This window comes from Phyllobates terribilis, unplaced genomic scaffold (assembly GCF_046119375.1).
Source record: "Phyllobates terribilis strain yellow unplaced genomic scaffold, ASM4611937v1 Scaffold_4__5_contigs__length_816908805, whole genome shotgun sequence".
NCBI lineage: Eukaryota > Metazoa > Chordata > Amphibia > Anura > Dendrobatidae > Phyllobates > Phyllobates terribilis.
The window spans coordinates 684,829,459-684,856,509 of NW_027362764.1; the positions used below are offsets into that span (position 1 = coordinate 684,829,459).

The 27,051-nt window shown below is 43.7% G+C and overlaps 3 pseudogenes; all 3 read left to right on the forward strand.

The window, feature by feature from the left end:
- Nucleotides 1–24,307: 24,307 nt before the first annotated feature.
- Nucleotides 24,308–24,427, forward strand: LOC141268608 (5S ribosomal RNA; annotated as a pseudogene).
- Nucleotides 24,428–25,368: 941 nt separating this feature from the next.
- Nucleotides 25,369–25,487, forward strand: LOC141268782 (5S ribosomal RNA; annotated as a pseudogene).
- Nucleotides 25,488–26,108: 621 nt separating this feature from the next.
- LOC141268624 (5S ribosomal RNA) lies at nucleotides 26,109–26,228 on the forward strand (annotated as a pseudogene).
- The last annotated feature ends 823 nt before the right edge of the window (nucleotides 26,229–27,051 follow it).

Below are 27,051 nucleotides of genomic sequence, written 5' to 3' on the forward strand. Positions count from 1 at the left end.
ATTTTATTGATGTTTTTACCTACTGCCCAGCTCGGCTAGCATGGAACGGCGCCTTGCCAGACACCGACCCAAAGTAACTTAGATGATGGAAGCCCCAAGGCCTCTGAGCCAGTAGGCAGCTAATTACGCTACCCCGCCGCCTTCACGCAGGCCTGACACCGAGCTCCTTTCCACGGCTAGGAGTGCTTATTGACTCCGCAGCTCGCCGTGTGGAAATGATGGCGTTAAAAGCACCCGGGGCCGTGAAGGGGCCAGGCTTTCAGCAGGTGCCCAGGGAAGGTTTTGGATGCCGGTCGCCTAGCGAGGGCCAGCAGAAGTAACATGTTTCTCTGCAAAGAAGCTTGTGTAACCAAGCCAGACGGCTGCCAAAGAGCTAACCTCAGTGCAAGGAAGGCAAGGAAGGTGCGGAAGGAATTAGGGAGGGGGTGGTGATTCCTGCTAGGGCCCTGAAATCATAAAACAGGCAGGAGAGTCTGACGCATGGTGACGGAGAGGTTGTAGGGGCAGATAGGGGGTGTTGTCACGTGCGATCACGTGTGCATGCTGGCTTGTGTGTGAGAGTGCGCTTCCTAGGTGTGGCGCGCTGCAGACAGTCAAAGGGATTGTTCCCTTTCATTAAAAGTTAATCCCCGGCTGCAGCCTATTAGAAAGCAACTAACCGCGCTCTACTCACCCTACCCGTGTCTGCCGGTGAGTCTCGCCTCTGCTCCCGGCCTGTGGCATTGGCCGTGAAGCTGACGTTCCGTCGACAGCGCTGCAGCCGATCAGTGAGCTCAGCGGCTCTGAGTGGGGCGTTGTGTCTACAAGACCTTTTAAGGAAGCCAGCAAAAAAATTGAAGAGAAGGGAAAGCACAAAAGGACCTGGTCTTGCTGAGCACTGGAAAGGCAGCCGGCAGCCAGACGTCAAAGTAGAAAAGCAGCAAGTGAGAGGCTTCTCTCTGCCTACGGCCACACCACCCTGAACACGTCCGATCTCATCTGATCTTGGAAGCTAAGCAGGGTCGGGCCTGGTTAGTACTTGGATGGTAGACTGTAAAATAATACTCTTCCTGTATTATTTTTTTCTACTGAGGCCTTCTCAAAGTATCAATATCACGATATTCTTATAAAAAAATGTATCTATTTATTCTTGGATTGTCCATTAAAAAGAATCAGATTGCAGCAGGTACATACAATAATTAGTTATAAAGTAATTGTCCATTTGTCCATAATTAGCTTAATTGTTGAGATTCACCCATCTTTCCTTGGATCCTGGCTGGTAAATCATGTCTTTGTCCAGCATGTGTCCAGGCCTACATGTCATCTACTTCTCAGCATGAAGATTCTGTGTCTTGTGGGGTGGGCACAGCAAGAGAGCCCCCCCTTTCTGTACCATGGGCTTTTATAGCCAGTCGTATGGACACCTGTTCTACATATGGTAGTGAACCAAAAATACACACACAAATAGTGCATGTCAACTAGACACGATGGCTGAGGCATAGAACTCAGAAAAATGATTATCGATTAACATTCCAAATGAATTTCCATAATTAACCATTTAACATTTCCCCCTTTTTTGAGAATAAAAGGACTTTAACTGAAATTTCTCAAAAGAAGATACATTCATCAATCATTTTTTCTTTCCTTCTTCCTTGGCAATATCATTAAATTTCCATAATAATAATAGTAATAATAGTATCAATATCGGATTATTGTTATATAATAATGTGAATTCATGTTATGGTAAGCCATGACTAATATTCATTTAATATGTATAATTATACTTCCCTATATCTAAATTGAAGCAATCGCGGGTTCAATCGTCATCATCTGATGTCATCGGGTCGTCGTCTCGTCTTCTTCTTGGTTCTTTTATAACACAGTCTTTAGATGAAAACTCCTTTGAAATAAATTACAGCATGTAGATATTGTACAGTCCATAATTGTGTTCATTATTGTTCAGTCCATAAACTGTACTCTTTATTAGAAAGATCATGTGTGTCAGTTGATAAGAAAACAAAGTCCATGGATGAAATGTAGCTTTAATATCTGTGCAGTGTCACCTGGACTTACGTTGGATCGTCTTTGGAATCTTCCGTGTGTCCGCACTGGTCTCGTGTCACTTTTGGAACAGATGTGACGTCTTTGGTCAGTAAAGCAAGGGTTAACTTGACACTTTCCTGCTTTATATAGCACCATAACCAGTACTCAGTCCTTTATATACAGGACACATATGCCAGGTATTACCTGTTCACCAGCTTTCATTGAAGCGTTGCAGGTGATAAGAAACCACTGGAACGTGATGAAACCTAAACACAACACAGTACATATAGGATCATCGTCCTCTGCTGTCCTGGTGATCAGTGGTGTGAATTGTATTGTATGTAATGGACACAGTCTATTTTAACACTCAGCAGTCACACCTGTTACCTTCTGAGACGTCCGGATATCAGTTGCTTCTTCTTGTAACTTTTGAGAATCTCTTTGATTTATAAAAATTAAAAGTCTTTATTAAGATAGAATTCATAATTGCGATGTCTTGATTGAAGTCTTCATTCCCTAATCTGATACCAAATCTGGCAGTTTTTCCTAACCTATAATATCACAGCGTACCATAGCAATCAGTAATATCCATCTAATTATTATCAAAATATTAAAATAAATTATGTTTGGAATAACAAACAATAATAGATAATAATTCATTATCAATCAAGTTCTCCATATGATAGAACATTTTTTTGTCATAGGTGTAATTACCTTTTCCAACCCATAGGTATCAGTGTATTTTGAAAAAACAAGTTTTTATATCTTTATTAAACCAATAATATCAAAGAATGTATACTCCTGAACCAAAATGAATAAATATATGAATGTATGAATGAATGAATAAATGAATGAATGAATTGTTGTGTTTACTCAGAAAATGTAAACAATTTTTTCTTTAGCAATATATATTTAATGAAGCAATACTCTTGTATTAGACATTACTTTATTAAATATTAATGTGTTTTCTCAATTGAGATATTGAACTCAAATAAAATCAAATGAGAATTAAAAAATGAAAAAATAGAAAAATAAGAAGTATAAAGTAAGAATAAAATTTTAAAAATGAAAAATAAAATTAAGAGTAAAAATAAGAATAAAAATAAAAATAAGGCCTTTAAATTTTAATGACAAATGCAGAGTAATTATATTCTCCATAAAAAATACCCTTATATCTCCATTATCTGGATGATTTCATATTTGTCATAACCTTGTACCACCAAAAAATATTAAATTATGCAACTTTGCATGTAATACCCTTCTTAATTATACCATAGTACCTTATTATTATTTCTTCTTTATTAAAATGTGTGGAAAATAAGTATTGATCAAAAGTGATTATGTAATCAGGATCAAAAACACATTTTCCCCCTTCATACCAAAAATATTATTTTATAAAATTTATGTATATATCAGAACCAAATTAAAAATAATTATTCTTCTAGAAATATTGTGCATAAATTTCAAATCGATGAGTAGCATAGATTTGACTAAAGAGAGGTGTGTACCTATTTAGGTAACCATTAAAAATAATATTATAGTTATTCAAGAATATTATCATGTGGAAAATTATTCTAAATATAAATTTGCTTTGTAAACCATTTTGATGTGTGGTTGCCCTTATCCACTATTAGTTAAATCAAGAAATAATAATTATTAAAGAAATATAGAAATATATATATGTAGATACAGTGCCTACAAGTAGTATTCAACCCCCTGCAGATTTAGCTGGTTTGATAAGATGCAAATAAGTTAGAGCCTTCAAACTGCAAACGAGAGTAGGTTTTATGAACAGAAGCATAAATCTTACAAACCAAAAAGTTATGTTGCTCAGTTGAATTTTATTAAATTTTAAACATAAAAGTGTGGGTCAATTATTATTCAATCCCTATGTTTAATATTTTGTGGAATAACCCTTGTTTGCAATTACAGCTAATAATCGTCTTTTATAAGACCTGATCAGGCCGGCACAGGTCTGTGGAGTTATCTTGGCCCACTCCTCCATGCAGATCTTCTCCAAGTTATCTAGGTTCTTTGGGTGTCTCATGTGGACTTTATTCTTGAGCTCCTTCCACAAGTTTTCAATTGGGTTAAGGTCAGGAGACTGACTAGGCCTCTCTAACACCTTGACTTTTTCCCTCTTGAACCAGGCCTTGGTTTTCTTGGCTGTGTGCTTTGGGTCGTTGTCTTGTTGGAAGATGAAATTACGATCCATCTTAAGATCCTTGATGGAGGAGCGGAGGTTCTTGGCCAAAATCTCCAGGTAGGCCGTGCTATCCATCTTCCCATGGATGCGGACCAGATGGCCAGGCCCCTTGGCAGAGAAACAGCCCCACAGCATGATGCTGCCACCACCATGCTTGACTGTAGGGATGGTATTCTTGGGGTCATATGCAGTGCCATCCAGTCTCCAAACGTCACGTGTGTGGTTGGCACCAAAGATCTCGATCTTGGTCTCATCAGACCATAGAACCTTGAACCAGTCTGTCTCAGAGTCCTCCAAGTGATCATGAGCAAACTGTAGACGAGCCTTGACATGACGCTTTGAAAGTAAAGGTACCTTACGGGCTCGTCTGGAACGGAGACCATTGCGGTGGCGTACGTTACTTATGGTATTGACTGAAACCAATGTCCCCACTGCCATGAGATCTTCCAGGAGCTCCTTCCTTGTTGTCCTTGGGTTAGCCTTGACTCTTCGGACAAGCCTGGCCTCGTCACGGGAGGACACTTTCAAAGGCTGTCCAGGCCGTGGAAGGCTAACAGTAGTTCCATAAGCCTTCCACTTACGGATGATGCTCCCAACAGTGGAGACAGGTAGGCCCAACTCCTTGGAAAGGGTTTTGTACCCCTTGCCAGCCTTGTGACCCTCCACGATCTTGTCTCTGATGGCCTTGGAATGCTCTTTTGTCTTTCCCATGTTGACCATGTCTGAGTGCTGTTCACAAGTTTGGGGAGGGTCTTAAATAGTCAGAAAAGGCTGGCAAAAGAGATCTTTAATCCACACATGTGAAGCTCATTATTCTTGGTGCCTGAACTACTTCTTAATACTTTAGGGGGAACAAACAGAATTCTTGTGGTTTGAGGGGTTGAATAATAAATGACACTCTGAATTAACTTTTAACGTTTTAAAAAAACAAAAAAACAAAAAAAAAAGTTGCTGCAGTGCATTTCCCACTTCCAGGCTGATCTACAGTACAAATGTCACAATGCCAAGTTAATTCCGCATGTGTCAACCACCTAAATCTGCAGGGGGTTGAATACTACTTGTAGGCACTGTAATACCTAATTATGTATTATAATTTCCTCAGAATTAAATATATTTTTGTGCCTTCACATAAAGAAACATTTTTTTTTTCAAACATACAAACATACGAGGCCTCTGTCACATCAATCACACTTAGCAGCTGCTGATTTACTCATCTGTCACCTTCACTCTGACATTCACAGATCTGTTCAACTCAAACATTCCACATATGAAGTTTTATATATATATATATATATTTAACCCAAAATTGTTGTATCCCAATTTATTAATGCGCATTGCCATATCAATTGAATATCTTTATATTTATATACTGGATTTTGGCTGTTGGAGCTGAAAAGAGGACATCGGTAAACCAGGGGAGGAGTCCTGAGGAGATAATTTGCATATTCCCACTGCATTTTGGGGTAAGTGAAGAGTCTCCGCGAGCTCAAAGAACACTGGATTTTGGCTGTTGGAGCTGAAAAGAGGACATCGGTAAACCAGGGGAGGAGTCATGAGGAGATAATTTGCATATTCCCACTGCATTTTGGGGTAAGTGAAGAGTCTCCGCGAGCTCAAAGAACACTGGATTTTGGCTGTTGGAGCTGAAAAGAGGACATTGGTAAACCAGGGGAGGAGTACTGAGGAGATAATTTGCATATTCCCACTGCATTTTGGGGTAAGTGAAGAGTCTCCGCGAGCTCAAAGAACACTGGATTTTGGCTGTTGGAGCTGAAAAGAGGACATCGGTAAACCAGGGGAGGAGTCCTGAGGAGATAATTTGCATATTCCCACTGCATTTTGGGGTAAGTGAAGAGTCTCCACGAGCTCAAAGAACACTGGATTTTGGCTGTTGGAGCTGAAAAGAGGACATCGGTAAACCAGGGGAGGAGTCCTGAGGAGATAATTTGCATATTCCCACTGCATTTTGGGGTAAGTGAAGAGTCTCCGCGAGCTCAAAGAACACTGGATTTTGGCTGTTGGAGCTGAAAAGAGGACATCCTGCTACATGTTCACAGACTTGCCAGTGGAAAAGCCAAACTTCACATGCCAGAAATGCAAGCTTGTGTCCCTGTTGGAGGAGAAGTTGCGAAATCTAGAAGAGAGGTTAACTACCTTGAAAATCATTAAGGAAGGTGAAGAGTTCTTAGACAGAGCAGAATTATCTCTTCATGATTCAGAAAGAGAAGAAATTTGAACTGCACCTGACGATACAGAGGAATGGAAGCATGTGACCCACAGAAGCAGGAGGATCGAGAGGCAGTCAGCACCCATACTGCTCAGGAACCAGTACCAGGCTCTCACGCAGGAGAACCATGAAGAAATACAGCAAAATAAGACTTTGCCAGCAATGAATAAACTTGTAAGCCCTCAGAATCCTCCTGGATGGAAAAAGAAGAATGTTGTGAAGAAAAAACGGAGAGTGGTGGTCATGGGGGATTCCCTGTTAAGAGGAACAGAGGCCGCTATCTGCAGACCAGACATAACCTGAAGAGAAATGTGCTGTCTTCCAGGAGCAAAAATTAAAGATGTGTCTGACAGGATATCAAGATTCTTCAGATCTACAGATCACTACCCATTCCTGCTACTACATGTGGGGACAAATGACACCGCAAGAAAGGACCTGGAAACCATCTGCAGTGACTTTGAAGACTTAGGCAAGAAAGTGAAAGAATTGGGAGCGCAGGTGGTCTTCTCATCCATCCTCCCAGTGGATGGCCATGGAACAATGAGGTGGAATAAGATTCTACAGGTGAACAACTGGCTACGTCGATGGTGCCGTCAACAAGGATTTGGATTTCTGGATCACGGAATGAATTACCTATACGATGGACTACTTGCTAGAGATGTGGTGCACCTTACGAAGACTGGAAAACATGTATTTGGAAGTCGCCTTGCTACACTCATCAGAAGAGCTTTAAACTAGAACAATGTGGGAAGGGAAGCAAAAGGCCAGAAAAAGCCATACAGCTGACAAATACTATTGAGATCTCTGCTACTGGAAGTGGAAAGGAAGAACAAAGACAAAACAATTTAAATAATAAAAATATGGGAGGAAGAGAAACCAATCACAAACTAAAATGTTTTTATACAAATGCACAAAGCATGGGCAACAAACAAGGAGAATTGGAACTACTAACGCAGGAAAAGGAATATGATGTCATTGGAATCACTGAAACTTGGTGGGACGATACACATGATTGGAATAAAAGGCTAAAAGGATACAACTTATTTGCAAGAAACAGACTTGATAAACGAGGAGGAGGTGTTGCATTGTATGTTAGAAAAGCGTATATCTGCACAGAGATTGAAGCTTCAGAGACTGGGAGTTCTGTGGAAACTGTTTGGGTAAGAATACAAGGAGAGAACAACGGAAAGGACACCATTGTAGGCATTTACTACAGGCCACCTGGGCAAGCTGAAGATATGGATGAACTCTTTATGTATCAAATGACCAAGTTCTCCAAAAAATATGACGTAGTGGTCATGGGAGATTTCAACTATCCAGACATTTGTTGGGAATCTCTGTCAAGTAAAACTAACAGGTCAAGCAAATTCTTATCCTCTCTTGCTGACAACTTTATCTTCCAAAAGGTAGGGGAGAAAACAAGTGGATCTGCTACTTTGGATCTAATCCTTATAAACAGGGAGGAAATGGTTGAGGAGGTAAAGGTGGCTGGGACCCTAGGAGGCAGCGATCATGCTATTATAGAATTTTGGATAACTAGAGGAGGAAGACATGTGAAGACTCAAACTTCAAGGTTATATTTTAGAAAGGCAGATTTTAAGAGACTCAGAAAGAGAATAGGAGGGATCCAATGGCTGGATGTCCTTAAGGACAAAAATGTCCAGGAAGGATGGGAAATTTTTAAAAATGAGATTCTCAAAGCACAATCGTTAACAATCCCGAAAAGTAGGAAGAATGGGAAGCATTTAAGGAAACCAGGATGGATGAACACAGAACTTAAACACATGCTAAAAAGAAAGAAAGAAATGTTTATTAAATGGAAAGAGTGAGGCATATCTAAAGAAGATTATAATGCAGTCTGCAGATCCAGCAGGGCACGTATCAGGTTAGCTAAAGCTGACAATGAATTAAGGCTTGCAAGAGATGTCAAAAGCAATAAAAAAGGATTTTGGGGGTATGTCAAAAGTAAAAGAAAAGTCAAAGATGCTATAGGATTTTTACAGGATGAAAATGGAGAAATGGTAAGAGAGGATGTTGAGAAGGCCGAACGTTTTAATTCTTATTTTGCATCTGTTTTCTCTCAGAAAGAAAATGTAACATCAACTGATCTCCACTTTCCTTTTAAAGGAATAGAGGAATCCAAGTTATCTGTAAACAGAAAGATTGTGAGGGAATATTTAGCTAACATAAATGAGTTCAAGTCTCCAGGTCCAGATGAATTACACCCCAGAGTACTGAAGGAGATCGTAGAAGAAATTTTAGAACCACTCTCCATAATCTTTGAAAATTCTTGGAGAACAGGAGAAGTCCCAGAAGACTGGAGAAGAGCAAATGTTGTTCCTATCTTCAAAAAGGGGAAGAAGGTGGACCCAGGGAACTATAGGCCGGTTAGTCTGACTTCTATACCAGGAAAGATCTTTGAACAAATTATTAAACAACATGTATGTAAGTACATGGATAAGAATGAAGTGATTAACCAGAGTCAGCATGGGTTTGTAACTAACAAGTCATGTCAGACTAACTTAATTTCCTTCTATGACAGAATCACTGACTGGGTGGATCAGGGAAATGCTGTAGATATAGTATATCTTGACTTCAGCAAAGCATTTGACAAAGTATCTCACACCATCCTCATTGAAAAAATGACCAAGTATGCAATGGACCAGGCAACTGTTAGGTGGATTCATAACTGGCTTAGTGATCGGACTCAAAGGGTGGTTGTAAATGGCTTCACATCCAGCTGGATGAATGTCTCAAGTGGGGTACCACAGGGCTCCGTCCTGGGACCTGTATTGTTCAACATCTTTATCAATGATTTAGATGAAGGAATTGAGGGTAAACTGATTAAATTTGCTGATGACACAAAGCTAGGAGGCATAGCTAATACTAGAGAAGAGAGAGAGAGGATTCAAAAAGACCTAAATAAACTGGAGCAGTGGGCAGCAACCAACAGAATGGTTTTTAACAGGGAAAAATGCAAAGTACTACATCTGGGCAATAAAAAATGAAAAAAGCATATACAGAATGGGAGGAATAGAGCTAAGCAACAGTACATGTGAAAAAGACTTAGGTATACTAATAGATCATAGACTGAACATGAGTCAACAGTGTGATGCAGCAGCAAAAAAGGCAAATACAATTCTGGGATGTATTAACAGAAGCATACAGTCTAGATCACGTGAAGTCATTATCGGTCTTTACTCCTCTTTGGTCAGACCTCATCTGGAATAATGTGTACAGTTTTGGGCACCACAATTTAAAAAAGACATAGACAAACTGGAGCAAGTTCAGAGAAGAGCGACCAGAATGGTGACTGGTCTGCAAACCATGTCCTATGAGGAACGGTTGCAGGATTTGGGAATGTTTAGCTTGCAAAAAAGAAGACTGAGAGGAGACTTAATAGCTGTCTACAAATATGTCAAGGGCTGTCACATTGTAGAAGGATCATCTTTATTCTCATTTGCACAAGGAAAGACTAGAAGCAATGGGATGAAACTAAATGGGAGGAGACACAGATTAGATATTAGAAAAAACTTTTTGACAGTTAGGGTCATTAATGAGTGGAACAGGCTGCCACGAGAGGTGGTGAGTTCCCCTTCAATGGACGTCTTCAAACAGAGGCTGGACAGACATCTGTCTGAGATGATCTAGTGAATCCTGCTTTGAGCAGGGGGTTGGACCAGATGACCCAGGAGGTCCCTTCCAACTCTACCATTCTATGATTCTATGATTCTATTTCTTTGAATATTCCCCAAGTACATATTATATAATATGAGAGTAAGTCACTGGAATTTCAGACACTTGAAAAAACTCTTGTCTTAGATTCTTTTTTCACTGGCTGCCCGGTCTTAAGTTACATCAGTTGAAAATAGAATGAATGGGATCCTATACTATTAGCTCAAAGTTCAAAGGCCACAGCTGTCACACGTCATGCTGTAAAGCTACTTTAATTTGCACGAACACTTCATGCACAGAAAATATTAGCAACACAAAAGAATTAATAAGTATTACATATATATTATAGTTCAACTAGATATATTGTTATTATTTTAAAATGTTATACACATAAAATCATGCAATTTTTTCGCTTCCTGTGTGAATAAAGAAATAAATCCATTTTAGAGTTCTTTGATCAAATCCTGCTTTGGAATGAAAACTCTAAGGAAATATAAGAAAATAAAATTAAATATCAAATTCATACAGAAACAGAATTATTTAAATATCTTATACATATATTGGTTGGTTCTAATGTAATTCAAAATATTGCTACTTAAATTTATATATATGAAGTTCTAATTTATTAATTAATATATATATATATATTTTATAAATGTATATATAAATACAATTATACGCAATCTCTACTTAGACAAGTGTATATATATATAATATATATATATATATATATATATATATATATATATATATATATGAACTATTAGAAACTATGTAACTACAATTTTACTGTGTAAGATTATAAATAAATATTGAGACATTGTATTACATTTTGATACAACATTATAATTACAGTTTTTCCTTAGCCACTCCCTAAACCAAATCTTCTGTCTCTCTCAAATATCTCCAGGAACGCCCGATTTAGGAAAGACATTTTTCTATCCTTCAAAACCTCAGAGAACTGCCTGTTCTTCTGTCCACATTCCATGACGTCACTGTGAGTTGGTCGTCTCACCTGTCTCTGTCCATTAGGTTCAGCCATTTTCCTTTTTAGAGAATCACAGTTCTGACTGAGAATTAACTCATTCTGTGGAGAGATGGATCTTTGCACTGGCTGATATGGCTTATAACATATATGAAATCTTCTGCGTATTTGATAGAGTTCACTATGGGGATGACTCAGTCTAGGAGAGTTTGATATTGGCTTTTGGTAAGATTTTACCTTTCCTGGTTTTATGAATTTAGCTTGATTTATTTTCTTTTCACGATTCTCATGTTTTCTAACAAAATCCAGCATCTGCGCACATTCAAATAATGAATTTTTTTGTGATGCCATAACTTTGGAAACTGAATTTAGGAATTTGAATTTTTGTACAAAAGTTGTTATCATATGTTGTACTTTTCCATTTTTGATGAGAGCTTTGTACAACCGTTCAAATATGGACATGAATGTATATGTACATTCCTTCCTACCAATCCTTAGTTTCTGCAGATCTTCTATGTTGGGAAAATCCTTTGTGACACAATAAATCAAATATCTTAATCTGTCCGAATCATTTTCCCATCCATTAGGAGAGTCATTTTCACAGGGCATTAAATGTAAACGTCTGGACAATGTCACAGGAATCCATATTTTAAATAATTGATTCCTCTCCTCATTGGATAAAGCAAACTTATCAGAGAAGCTCTCAAATGTCTCTGAATTTCTACAGGCATGGATTTTGACTAGTGTTGAGCCACCCCCATAGTGTTCGAGTTCGGTTCGGTTCGTCGAACACCCGTGTGTTCGCCGAACTGTCCGTCGAACTGTTCGTCGAACACCTTCGAACACCGTTAAAACCAATGGCAGGCAAACAAAAACACATAGAAACACATAGAAAACACCTTCAAAGGTGTCCAAAAGCTGACAAACTGCTCAGAAGACATAACTAACACATGGAAAAGTGACAAGTACATATAGTCATGCGAAAATAAAAGAGGTGGAGGAGTAAAAGGAGGGTGAGACACAGATATAGGCATGTCATGCCCTTCTAAAATCCAAAAAGTGAGAAGCCGACACGGCCAGTCCGCTCCTGCCTGTGCCACCTCCGTGTCGCCGGGTTTGTGCCAGAGCCGCGGTGAACCCTGACGGCCAGCCCCCCTCTCCCAATACTGGTGCCTGTCCGCTGGTGGGTCGAGCGAGCCCCCCTGTGGTGGAGGCAGCTCTAAGCTTTTTAATTTAAATTGTCTCTCTAATTTGAATGAATACACTTTAAATCCATTTACAAGGGTCTATTGGAGGGCAAGTCTCATGCCAGCAGCCGCGGTAATACCAGCTCCAGTAGCGTCCACTAAAGCTGCTGCAGTTAAAAAGCTTTTATAAGGATCGAGCTCGGCTGTCCACCGCAAGACATCCTACTGCCAGTCCCAGCCCCTATGCCTTGGGGTGCCTCCTGATGCTCTTCACTAAGTATCCCATGGTCCCGAAGCATTTCCTTTGAAAAAATTAAGTGTCTAAACTACAGGTGGTGCAGCTTGCTTAACAGCCGGGATAATCCGCTGACTAGCAGACACTGCTACAAGGCACAAAGTATTTCCTGGGCTAGATGCAGTTAAAAATTTGTAATTAGATACTCTCGTTGGATGCTGAGAAAGCATTCCATAGAGTCTATTGGCACCCCATATATGATTCTCTTAAAAAGCTTGGGGTAGGGGTCTAGGGGACCCTTTTATAGCCAAAATCACGGCCCTGTATCGCAATACGTCACCTAGGCTGAAGATAAATGGAACTGTAGCACCCTGAGGGCTCGGTTGCTACAGATGTATTGCACCTCACCCAGAGGTGTGATATCTCACTCTCAGGTAAGGATGGAGTGTGGATCAGGACCCGACACCTGCATGCATTACACCACATTGCTGTGGGGCAGGGCAACCAATATGCCCCTGAGATGGGCACGACAGTCCCTGTCCCTGGCTGGAGTGGGGGGAGGGAACACTGAGGAAGGGGAACCCTGTAGTGCAGGAGCAGGGAGGAAGCAGTTCCTGGGTGCATTGAGAAGGGAGTATAAAAGGTGGGCACCATCTTAGTTCAGTGCAGAGAAGTCTGAGCAGAAGTGGCAGGGAGCAGGGGCTCTGCATGAGCTCTGCTCCGGAGGCGGGCCTAGTAACAGAGGCCCAGGCCTGGAAGAGGGAGAAGGAAGGAAGAGGAGCGGAGAAGGCTCCAGGAACGAGGAATGAAGGGATCCCAGGGGTGCGGACGGGCGAGTCGCCACCGCACGCCCGAATCCACCTGCGTGGAGGGGTCAGGCCAAAGGGGGAGACCGGTCCCCGAACTAGTGGAGGCAGGAAACGACCCTCAGCTAGAAACCGGAGGCTCTGACATTTTATGTGGCGCAGCCCCTCGCTACACCCGCTAGGAAGGCACCACATAGGGTCAGGGAAACTGGCGCCAAGTTTACCAAGAGGAGGCCCGAGGTAGCCGGACAGAAGCGTTGGTAAGAAAGGCCAGACAAAGGACACACAAAGGGGGTCCTGTGAAGTGCTCCAAAGTTATCTGGGAGTTGTCTGAGCCCCTCACCTGGTGAGCACAGTACGACGTGGGCAGCCGTTACCTGCAGACGTGGTCTGGATAATAAGAACTGTGAGTAAAGGCCCTGAACTGCATCACTGACTCCGTGTCGTTACTGCTGCTGCCCTGCACCATCACCCCCATCCTCCGCATACACTGCCCTGAGGCTATACTCCTCCCGTGGGGAGTTATGCTACGCTCTGCTGCACCCACAACACCAGCCTCAGTGGTCTGCCCTGTAGCGGCGGTTCACTCTGACCGCAATCCACGGGTGGCGTAGTCGGACATTTAAACATCAAAACCACATAAATAGTTCCGCCACTGGTTTGACCGCCCTGAACCACAGAACCGGGTCGCCGCCACGAAGACTACAACCACCAGCATCCACCAAAAAGGGTCCGGCTCCGGGTGTCCCAAGGCCCAGGGGGTGCGTCAGAACATTTTCATCACCTTTCACAATCACCAATGGGACAAGGCAGTGATGTCCTCTGTCCCCTCTCTTATACATCCTAGTGACGGAACACCTGCTCTCATCAATTCGCCATAACCCCAATATTAGGTGGATTGAGGTGGGAGGCACCGAGTACAAGTGCTCTCTATTTGCTGATGATGTCCTAGTATATATCACTCAATCACATATATCCATCCATGCTGTTATGGCTGAAATAGATCACTTTGTTACATGGTACAATTTTAAAATCAATGCAGCGAAGTCTGAGGCCCTCGATGTCTCCCTCCCCAAATCCATATAGGATTCCATCCAGTCCAACTTTCCCTTTGCCTGGCCCTCACAGGGTATCAAATACTTAGGAATTCCTATTCATAGAGACCTCTCCCATCTATGTTATCTTAATTTTGGGCCCTTTATTGAACAACTCCATACAGACCACGGTTGGCAAGTTAGAACTGTAAGATTCACTACGTGAACCACTGGTGTTTTGTGGAAAAGCACATGTACACTGCGTTCCAAATTATTATGCAAAAAGTGTTTAGGAGTGATAAGGGAAGAATTTGTTTGTTTGTCAGTTAAACTCATTGATGGTGATGTGTGTCAGGGCTCTTTATATCACTGTAAGCAATTGCAGACACCTGTGCTAATTAGTTTGGCAGGTGTGTCCAATGAAAGGCAAGACTACTTAAGAAGGCTCTCTCACATTATTAAGCAGCCTACATTTTCTGCCAAAATGGGAAAGAAAAAGGATGTGTCGGCTGCTGAGAAGCAACAAATTGTGGAGTGTTTAGGTCAAGGCATGACTACAATCAACATTGTGCGATGATCAGGATGAAGTGTCTTGGCAATCAAGAAGTATGTAGCTGATTCACAGTACACATGTGTGCGTGCTGATAAGGGCAAATTGAGGACTCTTTCCTACAGGCAATTACGTCAGGTTGAAAGAGCAGCGGCAAAAAAGCCTTGTCATAGCAGCAGACAAGTTTTTGAAGCTGCTTGTGCCTCCAACGTCCCCCGAACAACAAGATGCAGGGTCCTTCAGAGGTTTGCAGCTGTGCATGCGCCATCCTGTCGACCTCCTCTATCCACTTCACACAAGCAGAAACGGCTCCAGTGGGCCAAACATTACATGAAGACTGATTTCAAAACTGTTTTGTTCACGGATGAGTGCCGTGCAGCGCTCGATGGTCCAGATGGATGGAGTGGAGGATGGCTGGTTGATGGACACCCCACGCAAACACGGCTACAGCGCCAACAAGGAGGAGGTGGAGTAATGTTTTGGGCTGGAATCATGGGGAGAGAGATTGTCGGCCCCTTTAGGATCCCTGAAGGCGCTAAAGATGAATTCCATAATGTATGTGGATTTTCTCAAACAGCACTTCCTGCCATGGTTCAAGAAGAAGAACCGTGTATTTCACAGCAAGATCATTTTTCTGCATGATAATGCACCATCTCATGCTGCACATAAAACATCTGCATCTCTGGCTGATATGGGCATAAAAGGGGACAAACTTATGGTGTGACCCCCATGCTCCCCTGACCTCTACCCCATTCAGAACCTTTGGAGCATCATTAAAAGGAGTGTCTATGATGGCGGGAGGCAGTTCACATCTAAGCAACAGCTCTGGGAGGGTATTCTGTCCTCATGCAAAACAATTGAAGCAGAAACCATCCAAAACCTGACAAATTCAATGGACGAGAGAGTTCAGAAGCTCCTTTTCGAACAAGGGGTCCTATGTGAAAATGTAACATCACCTAGAATAAAGTTTTGAGTTGAAAACTGTTTGATTTCAGTTTCTAACAACCTGCTAATGCTTATAATTTCAAAAATGACCATTTTTTTGGTCTTTATTAAAATGAAAAGGTTGATCGAAAAGTTTGGGGGATCTAAGAGTGTGGCAACCCAGTAGTCATGATTACTTCGAATTCTGACAATATGAGGGTCATGCTGCAGGTAGTGCAGCAAGAAGGCACTTATGTGCCTTGCGCATATCGGAGCCCCAAAATTATTTTCCGGGCTAGATGCAGCTAAAAATTATTTTTAATTTTAAATCTGGTGAAGCTTTAGTATAGATGGCCTAATAGGATCAGTGCTGCACACTGCTACAAAGCCCAAATTATTTTCCAGTCAAGATACAGATAAACATGATTAGTAATTTGAAAGCTTAAAACGGTTGGTAGGGTGATTTTAACCAATCATCAAGCTTTTACTCTCCCCAGGATGACACAGGGGTAGAAAAGTCGTTTCGGATCCATGATTTGTTCATCTTTATGAACGTGAGTCTGTCTACATTATCAGTGGAGAGCCGCGTGCGCTTATCTGTCAGCACACCACCAGCAGCGCTGAACACACGTTCAGACAGAACGCTGACTGCGGGGCATGACAAGATCTCCAAGGCGTAAGTGGCTAGCTCCGGCCATTTATCCAGATTGGAAGCCCAAAAAGAGCAAGGGTCCAGTGACACAGTCGTGGCTTCAATGTTTACTTGGAGATACTCCTGTACCATCGTCTCTAGGCGTTGACTATGTGTCAGACTTCTTGTCTCCTGTGGCCTTGCAAAGGATGGGCTAAAAAAGTGGTGAAATGATTCCGCAAAATTGATGTTACCAGCAGATACTGTGGTTCTGTTATGGTTTGAGTGCTGAACACTTGACGGTCCCACGGTTGGCAAGTTGGAACTGTGAGATTCACTACGTGCACCACTGGTATTTTGTGGAAAAGCACATGTAAGATTCTGCAACAGTCTCTGCTGATACTCCTGCATGCGTGCATCCCTTTCTATGGCAGGAATAATTTCTGCAAATTTACTTTTGTACCGGGGATCTAACAGTGTGGCAACCCAGTAGTCAGGATTATTTCTAATTCTCATAATTCGAGGGTCATGTTGCAGGTAGTGCAGCAAGAAGGCACTCATGTGTGTTGCGCATCCAGGAGCACCAAGTCCCTGTTGTGTTGGTGGCGAGGTAACAATCATGCTTCCTTCCTCTGTCCTCTCCCCCCAACCTCGCACAACAGAAATGTGATCAAGGTCTCCCTCATCTGATGAGTCTTCCATCAGTTCGTCCTCCACTTCTTCCTGGGCTCCTGCACCTTCCTCACTAGTTTGGCTGCTACCATGCACCCTGGTAAAACCATCTCCCCCACCCTCACATGCCTGCCGCCTTGGTGCTGCCGACCGTCTGGACCTTGCAGATGTTAGCCCTTCCGCATACAACTCCTCCTCCTCTACTTCCTCCACCTCCTCTTGTGCCACCACCTGACTCCGAATTCTGTTTAACATGTGCTCCAGCATGTAATTCACCGGAATAGTCATGCTGATAATGGCATCGTCAGCACTAAACATCTTCGTCGCCATTTCAAAACTGTGCAGAAGGGTGCATAGGTCCCTGATCTGAGACCACTCCTCCAGCGTGATTTTCCCCACCTCTGAATCTCGTTGGCCCAGGCTATACGTCAGAACGTATTGCACCAGGGCTTGTCGGTGCTGCCACAGTCGCTGCAACATGTGCAGAGTTGAATTCCACCGGGTAGGCACATCGCATTTTAGCCGGTGAAGTGGCAGGCCCAACGACTTCCGTAGAGATGTAAGTCGCTGAGCTGCGGGATGTGAACGGCGGAAGTGAGCACACAGCGACCGTGCCCTCTGCAGAAGGCCATCTAGTCTGGGATAGTGGGCTAAAAATTGCTGGACAACCAGGTTCAACACGTGAGCCATACAAGGCACATGTGTGACATTGCCCCGGCGAAGGGCCGCTCCCAGGTTTGCAGCATTGTCGCACACGGCCTTCCCTGGTTTCAGGTCCAGTGGAGACAACCATTCATGAAATTGGTTCTCCAGAGCTGACCACAACTCCTCAGCTGTGTGACTCACATTTCCCAGACATTTCAATGTAAAAACCGCCTGATGACGTTGAGCCCTACTGCCCGCATAGTAAGGAGGTGTGCAGGATCCCTTCTGCGCAGTTAGAAAGCTTGTGGCATGACCAGACAGGCTTTGGGTGCAGGTGGAAGACCGAGAGGAGGTTGAGGAGGCAGAAGCAGTGGAGGAACTTTGACATAAAGAGGATTGACGCACAACTCGTGGGGACGGCAAGACTTGGACAGCAGCCCCTTGTCCTGCTGTCACCATAGTTACCCAGTGCCCAGTCAGCGACATGTAACGCCCCTGTCCATGCCTACTCGTCCAAGTGTCTGTGGTGAAATGCACCCTGTCACACACAGAGTTTCTCAAAGAAGCGGTGATGTTATGTGCGACATGCTGGTGGAGCGCAGGCACACCTTTCTTTGAGAAGTAGTGCCGACTGGGCATCTGGTACTGGGGCACTGCGACGGACATAAGGTCTCGAAAATCCTCTGTGTCCACCAGGCGGAAAGGCAGCATTTCTGTAGCCAAGAGCTTGCAGATGGTGAAATTCAACCTCTTAGCTTTCTCATGGCTAGGAGGAAATGGTCTTTTACTTGTCCACATCTGAGGGACCGAGGGCTGGCTATTGTGCTTAGACGGGGTTGATAAGGGTGTCCCCGGCAAACTGCCGGTCTGTGAGGAAGATGCAGGCGGACATGTTAGGTTGCCTTGATCCAAAGGTGGTGCTATCGATGTCGGACAGCGCTCAACACCAGCTGGTGTTACCACCTCCAAAGAAAATGATGACCTGCCAATCACGCTGGCTGTTGCGGGTAAAGAGGTGGCAGGTCTGCGCCCCAAAACAGGTGTGACTGCTGTCCCCCCAGTCACAGAGGATGAAGAGGCCGCGGATGCACAAGATATGGCAGACGGTGATTGGCCCGGCCGGCTAGGCCGCATTGTAGCACACTGAGCTTCCCACTGCAACTTATGCTTCATGTCCATGTGCCGGTTCATGCATGAAGTACTCAAACTATGTATTTTTTGGCCTCTACTTAGCTTTTGCTGACAATTGTTACAGATAACACGAGTTGGGTTATCTTTATCGATCTGAAAAAATGCCCAGGCTATGCAAGGCTTAGCACCCATGCGACCTGAAGAGCCACCACGACTTGTGGTGAGAGGCAGAGTTGTGTTTGAGGATGCAGTTGTTGACGTGCTTCCAGTACTACGTCTCTGTCCAGGAAGGCGCAACCTGACCTCGTCGTCACTAGCATCTTCCTCCACCTCCTCTGCTGACCTCATCTCTTGGCTGACTGTGGGTTGACAGTAAGTGGGATCTCCGACCTCATCATCATCACCCTGTGCGTTATCACACCTGTCGTCCTCAGAGCCAACCTGTTCCCGCCCTGACAAAAAACTAAAGTTGTCGCTCCAATCAGGTATTTGAGTCTTATCATCGTCTTCCTCATTGTCTCCACCAACAGGAGTTACAGTTTGGGAATGAGGGTCTACATTATGGTCAGAACCTTCTGCGTCTGGTCCTGGATCCGACTCATAAAGATTCTGGGCATCAGTGCAGATAATTTCCTCGTCTGGATTCACAGAAGTGCTGGAGTCGACCTCTGATTCCCAGGCTATAGTATGAGTAAACAGCTCTGCAGACTCAACCATCTGTTCTGCCTCATACTCAGACGGGCAGCTGGAGATTTGGGAGCTGTGAGGAAGCAAGTGCGATTTGGGTGACACCTTTGAGGACTGGAGTATTTGTGATGTTGAAGTTGATGTGGAGGAGAGCCCACTTAAAGGAGCACTTGATATCCGTTGAAGCACCTGCTGTTTTTGTGCCTCATCTGGAATTTGTAGCGATTGGCGTGGCCGTAAGAAAGGGATCTTATCACATTGTCCGCTAAAAAAAGTAGACATTTTAGTTTGGCTGGAAGTTGGTCTTTCTTCTGCAGATGTTACTGTTGCTTTAACACCTACCCCACGGACACAACCTTTTTTCCCCTTCCCAACACGCCTATTCCCCTTTCCACCAGCAGCAGGCCTTTTTCCACTCATTTTGGTGGTTAACTAATTCACAACTCTGGAGTTGTTTGCACAAAAAAACAATGGATGGTAACCGAGCAGAGCTGAGTGGCCAAACTGTGGTATTAGGCCAAAACTATTGGCTGGGTTAGATGCAGAAAAAAATTATTTTGAATTTGCAACCTGATGGAGGTCAGTATAGATGGATTAATAGAACAAGACCCACACACAGCTAGAAGCCCAATATTTTTTCAGAGGTAGATGCAGAAAAAAATAAATTCAGTTTGCAACCTGATGGAGGTCAGTATAGATGGACTAATACAACAAGTCCCACACACAGCTAGAAGCCCAATATTTTTTCAGAGGTAGATGCAGAAAAAAATATATTCAGTTTGCAACCTGATGGAGGTCAGTATAGATGGACTAATACAACAAGTCCCACACACAGCTAGAAGCCCAAATATTTTTTCAGAGATACTGTAGATGCAGATAAAAATTAGTTTTAATGTGCAACCTGATGGAGGTCAGTATAGATGGACTAATAGAGAAAGTCCGACACACTACTAGAAGGAAAAATATTTTTTCAGAGCTAGATGCAGAAAAAAATTATATTCAGTTTGCAACCTGATGGAGGTCAGTATAGATGGATTAATAGAACAAGACCCACACACAGCTAGAAGCCCAATATTTTTTCAGAGGTAGATGCAGAAAAAAATATATTCAGTTTGCAACCTGATGGAGGTCAGTACAGATGGACTAATACAACAAGTCCCACACACAGCTAGAAGCCCAATATTTTTTCAGAGGTAGATGCAGAAAAAAATATATTCAGTTTGCAACCTGATGGAGGTCAGTATAGATGGACTAATACAACAAGTCCCACACACAGCTAGAAGCCCAAATATTTTTTCAGAGGTACTGTAGATGTAGATAAAAATTAGTTTTAATTTGCAACCTGATGGAGGTCAGTATAGATGGACTAATAGAGAAAGTCCGACACACTACTAGAAGGCCAAATATTTTTTCAGAGCTAGATGCAGAAAAAAATTATATTCAGTTTGCAACCTGATGGAGGTCAGTATAGATGGACTAATAGAGAAAGTCCGACACACTACTAGAAGGCCAAATATTTTTTCAGAGCTAGATGCAGAAAAAAATTATATTCAGTTTGCAACCTGATGGAGGTCAGTATAGATGGATTAATAGAACAAGACCCACACACAGCTAGAAGCCCAATATTTTTTCAGAGGTAGATGCAGGAAAAAAATATATCCAGTTTGCAACCTGATGGAGGTCAGTATAGATGGACTAATACAACAAGTCCCACACACAGGTAGAAGCCCAAATATTTTTTCAGAGGTACTGTAGATGCAGATAAAAATTAGTTTTAATTTGCAACCTGATGGAGGTCAGTATAGATGGACTAATAGAATGATGCTATGCCCAAAAGATTTTACTTCACTAGGTGCAGTAAAAAAATTGGTATTCTATACACAGGTGGTATATCTTGCAACACAGATAGGCTACTCCACTGACTAACACACTCTGCAATAGGCCAAAAAGGATTAGCTTTGCTAGATTCAGCCAAATGCTGTGAAAAAAACTTGCACAGCACTGGCACAGACCTGCCTGGCAAAAACTGATAGGAACTGATGTAACCTAGTCCTGAAAAGGACTCCAATTACAATTAGTCTTTACTCCCACAACCTATCTATTTAAGAGCACAGACCTCCCTGATAAAAGTCGTAGGAAATGCTGTAACCTAGTCCTTTATATTTGTGCGAAAATTGGCTTGAAATTAACAAGGTATAGCGCACACAGCAACAGCGGTGCCGTCTAACACGCAGCTGCAGCAGTGAGAAAATGGTGGCGACGGGGAAAATGGCTTGGTCTTATAGGGCAAGGACATGTGACATACACTGCCAATGACACATGCCCTTGCTTGTGTGAAAAAAAGCACTTCGCTCCGTGTGTGCGCTGCTGATAGGCTGACAGATTGCACCACCCCACTGCAAATGCGGGAAAGAGAAAAAAAAATGGAGATATTCATTGTTCCTGCAGAGATCCATCCCCTGCCCCTCCCCCCACCCCGCTGTACACTCAAACTGCGTATTAACATTAATTTTCATCATTACTGAGAAAAAATCCAGTTATGATTTTGGTGCACGAACAGTTATCGAACATAACCTCGAACAGCCGAATTTTTCTCAAATTGTTCGTGTTCGCCGAACGGCTCGAACACCGCCCAAAACAGCTCGAATTTGAGATTGGCGAACAGTTCGAGTAGAACAACGCTCATCTCTAATTTTGACATCATATTTTGGCATGATTTTGTATAATTTCAGCAAATTTTTCCTCATTTTAATTTGGAGTTGAGCCTGGGTAATTCCAGAATTCTCTGATATTTTTAGTGGCTCTTGTACGTCCGTTCCTCCTACGTCACTCAAGTCTCCTACCACATCACCTAGTATGTCGGTTTCTCGTATGTCAGTCATGTCTCCTCCCATGTCAGGTTTCTGTATGTCCGTCTCTTGGTCAGACCCAAGGTCACCTTCAGTTACAGACACGTGTCTTACTTCTTGTTCATTTTCCACATTACAGTCAGAATCAGTATCACCGTCTGACACTTCTACACTATTTTCCTGCTTAGAAATCTCTAACACAAGACTATGAAAAAAATCTACCAAATGTAGAATATTTCTCAATTTCTGTTTGTCTCTATTTACCAATTTAGAAGTTAACTGTAAATTCTGCAATTCACATTCTTTGTATAAACTGAGCCGCAAAACTTCTATGTCATCTCATACATTAACTTTGAAATTAATATTACTTTGTTTAGCAAAAGAAGAAATTATATCCATATTTTGCTTACCTTAAGATTCCTTGGCTTCTCTTTATCAGCACGTCCTGTCTTCAGTTTGTCTGATTCTTTTCCTGTGTGATTCTGTTCCTTGTTAATACCTCTGTGTCCTGTCTTTCCTCAGTCTGTAGGTCCTTTCTGCTTCTCGTGACAAACTAGTGAATTTACTGACACGTGAACAACAGCTGTTCAGCTCATCAGGACTCCCCCCTTGTTCACGGAAGAAATTCACTTACTTAATTTAAAAAACAAAAAAACAGGACTTGCTGGCTCACCATTGTAAAATAATACTCTTCCTGTATTATTTTTTTCTACTGAGGACTTCTCAAAGTATCAATATCACGATATTCTTATAAAAAAATGTATCTATTTATTCTTGGATTGTCCATTAAAAAGAATCAGATTGCAGCAGGTACATACAATAATTAGTTATAAAGTAATTGTCCATTTGTCCATAATTAGCCTAATTGTTGAGATTCACCCATCTTTCCTTGGATCCTGGCTGGTAAATCATGTCTTTGTCCAGCATGTGTCCAGGCCTACATGTCATCTGCTTCTCAGCATGAAGATTCTGTGTCTTGTGGGGTGGGCAGAGCAAGAGAGCCCCCCCTTTCTGTACCATGGGCTTTTATAGCCAGTCGTATGGACACCTGTTCTACATATGGTAGTGAACCAAAAATACACACACAAATAGCGCATGTCAACTAGACACGATGGCTGAGGCATAGAACTCAGAAAAATGATTATCGATTAACATTCCAAATGAATTTCCATAATTAACCATTTAACAGAGACCGCCTGGGAATACCAGGTGCTGTAGGCTTTTGCTTTTTCCTTCCTTCCACCAGCAGGGGGCACTCTCTTCTATGCCTTTTTTCCATTCCCTTTCACAAGTGCACACATTCATTCTCTTTTCTTTTTTTCATTTGCTTTCTCTCTTGCGCTATTTCATCTCTGCAAAATACCAGCATCCTTCTGATCACCTGGGCCTCCAGCATTGTTGCTTATTTACTTTTAATACTAGGCTCCTTTTCACCAGGACCAGCATCTCCCGGGTGGCTGGAGGCAACCACTGGTAACCCCAAGCAGAAGACCTTTGCTGGCAACACGACCCTCTCCCCTGAAGAGCAGCTCAAAGTCACTGGCAACCATCTCACCCTCTTCCTTTATTCACCCCTGGACGTCTCGCTCCGCCCCCAAGTTACGGGTCCAGCTTGCTCTTTCTGTCACATTACCGCGATGAAGGGTTTAGCCTGCAGGAGACCCTGCGCCGAGCCATTTTTGAAGACACCTGATGCGGCGGGTGAATCACTGCTAAACAAACCACACCTGTAGGGACGGCACAGCCGTTGCATGGACCCTTTGGAGCCCGCCCCGTCACCACCAGATTGCTCGCCATCAAGCGATCCTGAGAAAGGCTGGCCGGGCGATGGATCAAGCAGCGTCTACTGGCCATACCACCTTGGATACGCCTGATCTCGTCTGATCTCGAAAGCAAAGCAGGGCTGGGCTCAGACAGTACTTGGATGGGAGACCTCCTGGGAACACCGGGTGTTGTAGACCATTTTTATGACGTTTTGCCCTACTGCCCAGCTCGGCTAGCATGGAACGGAGCCTTGCCGGACTCCGACCTTAAGTAACTTAGATGATGGAAGCCCCAAGGCCGCTGAGCCAGTTGGCAGCTAAGTACGCTACACCGCCGCCTTCACGCAGGCCTGACACCGAGCTCCTTGCCACGGCTAGGAGTGGTTATTGACTCCGCATGTCGCCGTGTGGAAATGATGGCGTTAAAAGCACCCGGGGCCGTGAAGGGGCCAGGCTTTCAGCAGGTGCCCAGGGAAGGTTTTGGATGCCGGCCGCCTAGCGAGGGCCAGCAAAAGTAACATGTTTCTCTGCAAAGAAGCTTGTGTAACCAAGCCAGACGGCTGACAAAGAGCTAACCTCAGTGCAAGGAAGGCAAGGAAGGTGCAGAAGGAATTGGGGAGGGGGGGGTGATTCCAGCTAGGGCCCTGAAATCATAAAACAGGCAGGAGAGTCTGATGCATGGTGACGGAGAGGTTGTAGGGGCAGATAGGGGGTGTTGTCACGTGCGAGCACGTGTGCATGCTGGCTTGTGTGTGAGAGTGCGCTTCCTAGGTGTGGCGCGCTGCATACAGTCAAAGGGATTGTTCCCTTTCATTAAAAGTTAATCCTCGGCTGCAGGCTATTAGAAAGCAACTAACCGCGCTCTACTCACCCTACCCGGGTCTACCGGTGAGTCTCGCCTCTGCTCCCGGCCTGTGGCATTGGCCGTGAAGCCGACGTTCCGTTGACAGCGCTGCAGCCGATCAGTGAGCTCAGCGGCTCTGAGTGGGGCCTTCTGTCTACAAGACCTTTTAAGGAAGCCAGCAAAAAAATTGAAGAGAAGCGAAAGCACAAAATGACCTGGTCTTGCTGAGCACTGGAAAGGGCAGCCGGCAGCAAGACTTTAAAGTAGAAAAGCAGCAATTGAGTGGCTTGTCTCTGCCTATGCCCACACCACCCTGAACAAGCCCAATGTCGTCTGATCTTGGAAGATATGCAGGGTTGGGCCTGGTTAGTACTTGGGTGGGAGACCGCCTGGGAATACCAGGTGCTGTAGGCTTTTGCTTTTTCCTTCTTTCCACCAGCAGGGGGCACTCTCTTCTATGCCTTTTTTCCATTCCCTTTCACAAGTGCACACATTCATTCTCTTTTCTTTTTTTCATTTGCTTTCTCTCTTGCGCTATTTCATCTCTGCAAAATACCAGCATCCTTCTGATCACCGTGGGCCTCCAGCATTGTTGCTTCTTTACTTTTAATACTAGGCTCCTTTTCACCAGGACCAGCGTCTCCCGGGTGGCTGGAGGCAACCACCGGTAACCCCAAAAAGAAGACCTTTGCAGGCAACACGACCCTCCCCCCTGAAGAGCAGCTCAAGGTCACTGGCAACCATCTCACCCTCTTCCTTCATTCACCCCTGGATGTCTCGCTCCGCCCCCAAGTTACGGATCCAGCTTGCTCTTTCTGTCACATTACCGCGATGAAGGGTTTAGACTGCAGGAGACCCTGCGCCGAGACATTTTTTAAGACTCCTGATGCGGCGGGTGAATCACTGCTAAACAAACCACACCTGTAGGGACGGCACAGCCTTTGCATGGACCCTTCGGAGCCCGCCCCGTCACGGCCAGATTGCTCGCCACCAAGCGATCCTGAGAAAGGGTGGCTGGGCGATGGATCGAGCAGCGTCTACTGGCCATACCACCTTGGATACGCCCGATCTTGTCTGATCTTGAAAGCAAAGCAGGGCTGGGCTTGGACAGTACTTGGATGGTAGACCTCCTGGGAACACCAGGTGCTGTAGACCATTTTGATGACGCTTTGCCCTACTGCCCAGCTCGGTTAGCATGGAACGGCGCCTTACCGGACACCGACCTTAAGTTACTTAGATGATGGAAGCCCCAAGGCCTCTGAGCCAGTTGGCAGCTAAGTACGCTACCCCGCCGCCTTCACGCAGGCCTGACACCGAGCTCCTTGTCACGGCTAGGAGTTTTAATTGACTCTGCAGCTCGCCGTGTGGAAATGATGGCGTTAAAAGCACCCGGGGCCGTGAAGGGGCCAGGCTTTCAGCAGATGCCCAGGGAAGGTTTTGGATGCCAGCCGCCTAGCGAGGGCCAGCAGAAGTAACATGTTTCTCTGCAAAGAAGCTTGTGTAACCAAGCCAGACGGCTGACAAAGAGCTAACCTCAGTGCAAGGAAGGTTATCCTTATCCTCTCTTGCTGACAACTTTATCTTCCAAAAGGTAGGGGAGAAAACAAGGGGATCTGCTACTTTGGATCTAATTCTTATAAACAGGGAGGAAATGGTTGAGGAGGTAAAGGTGGCTGGGACCCTAGGAGGCAGCGATCATGCTATTATAGAATTTTGGATAACTAGAGGAGGAAGACATGTGAAGACTCAAACTTCAAGGTTAGATTTTAGAAAGGCAGATTTTAAGAGACTCAGAAAGAGAATAGGAAGGATCCAATGGCTGGATGTCCTTAAGGACAAAAATGTCCAGGAAGGATGGGAAATTTTTAAAAATGAGATTCTCAAAGCACAATCGTTAACAATCCCGAAAAGTAGGAAGAATGGGAAGCATTTAAGGAAACCAGGATGGATGAACACAGAACTTAAACACATGCTAAAA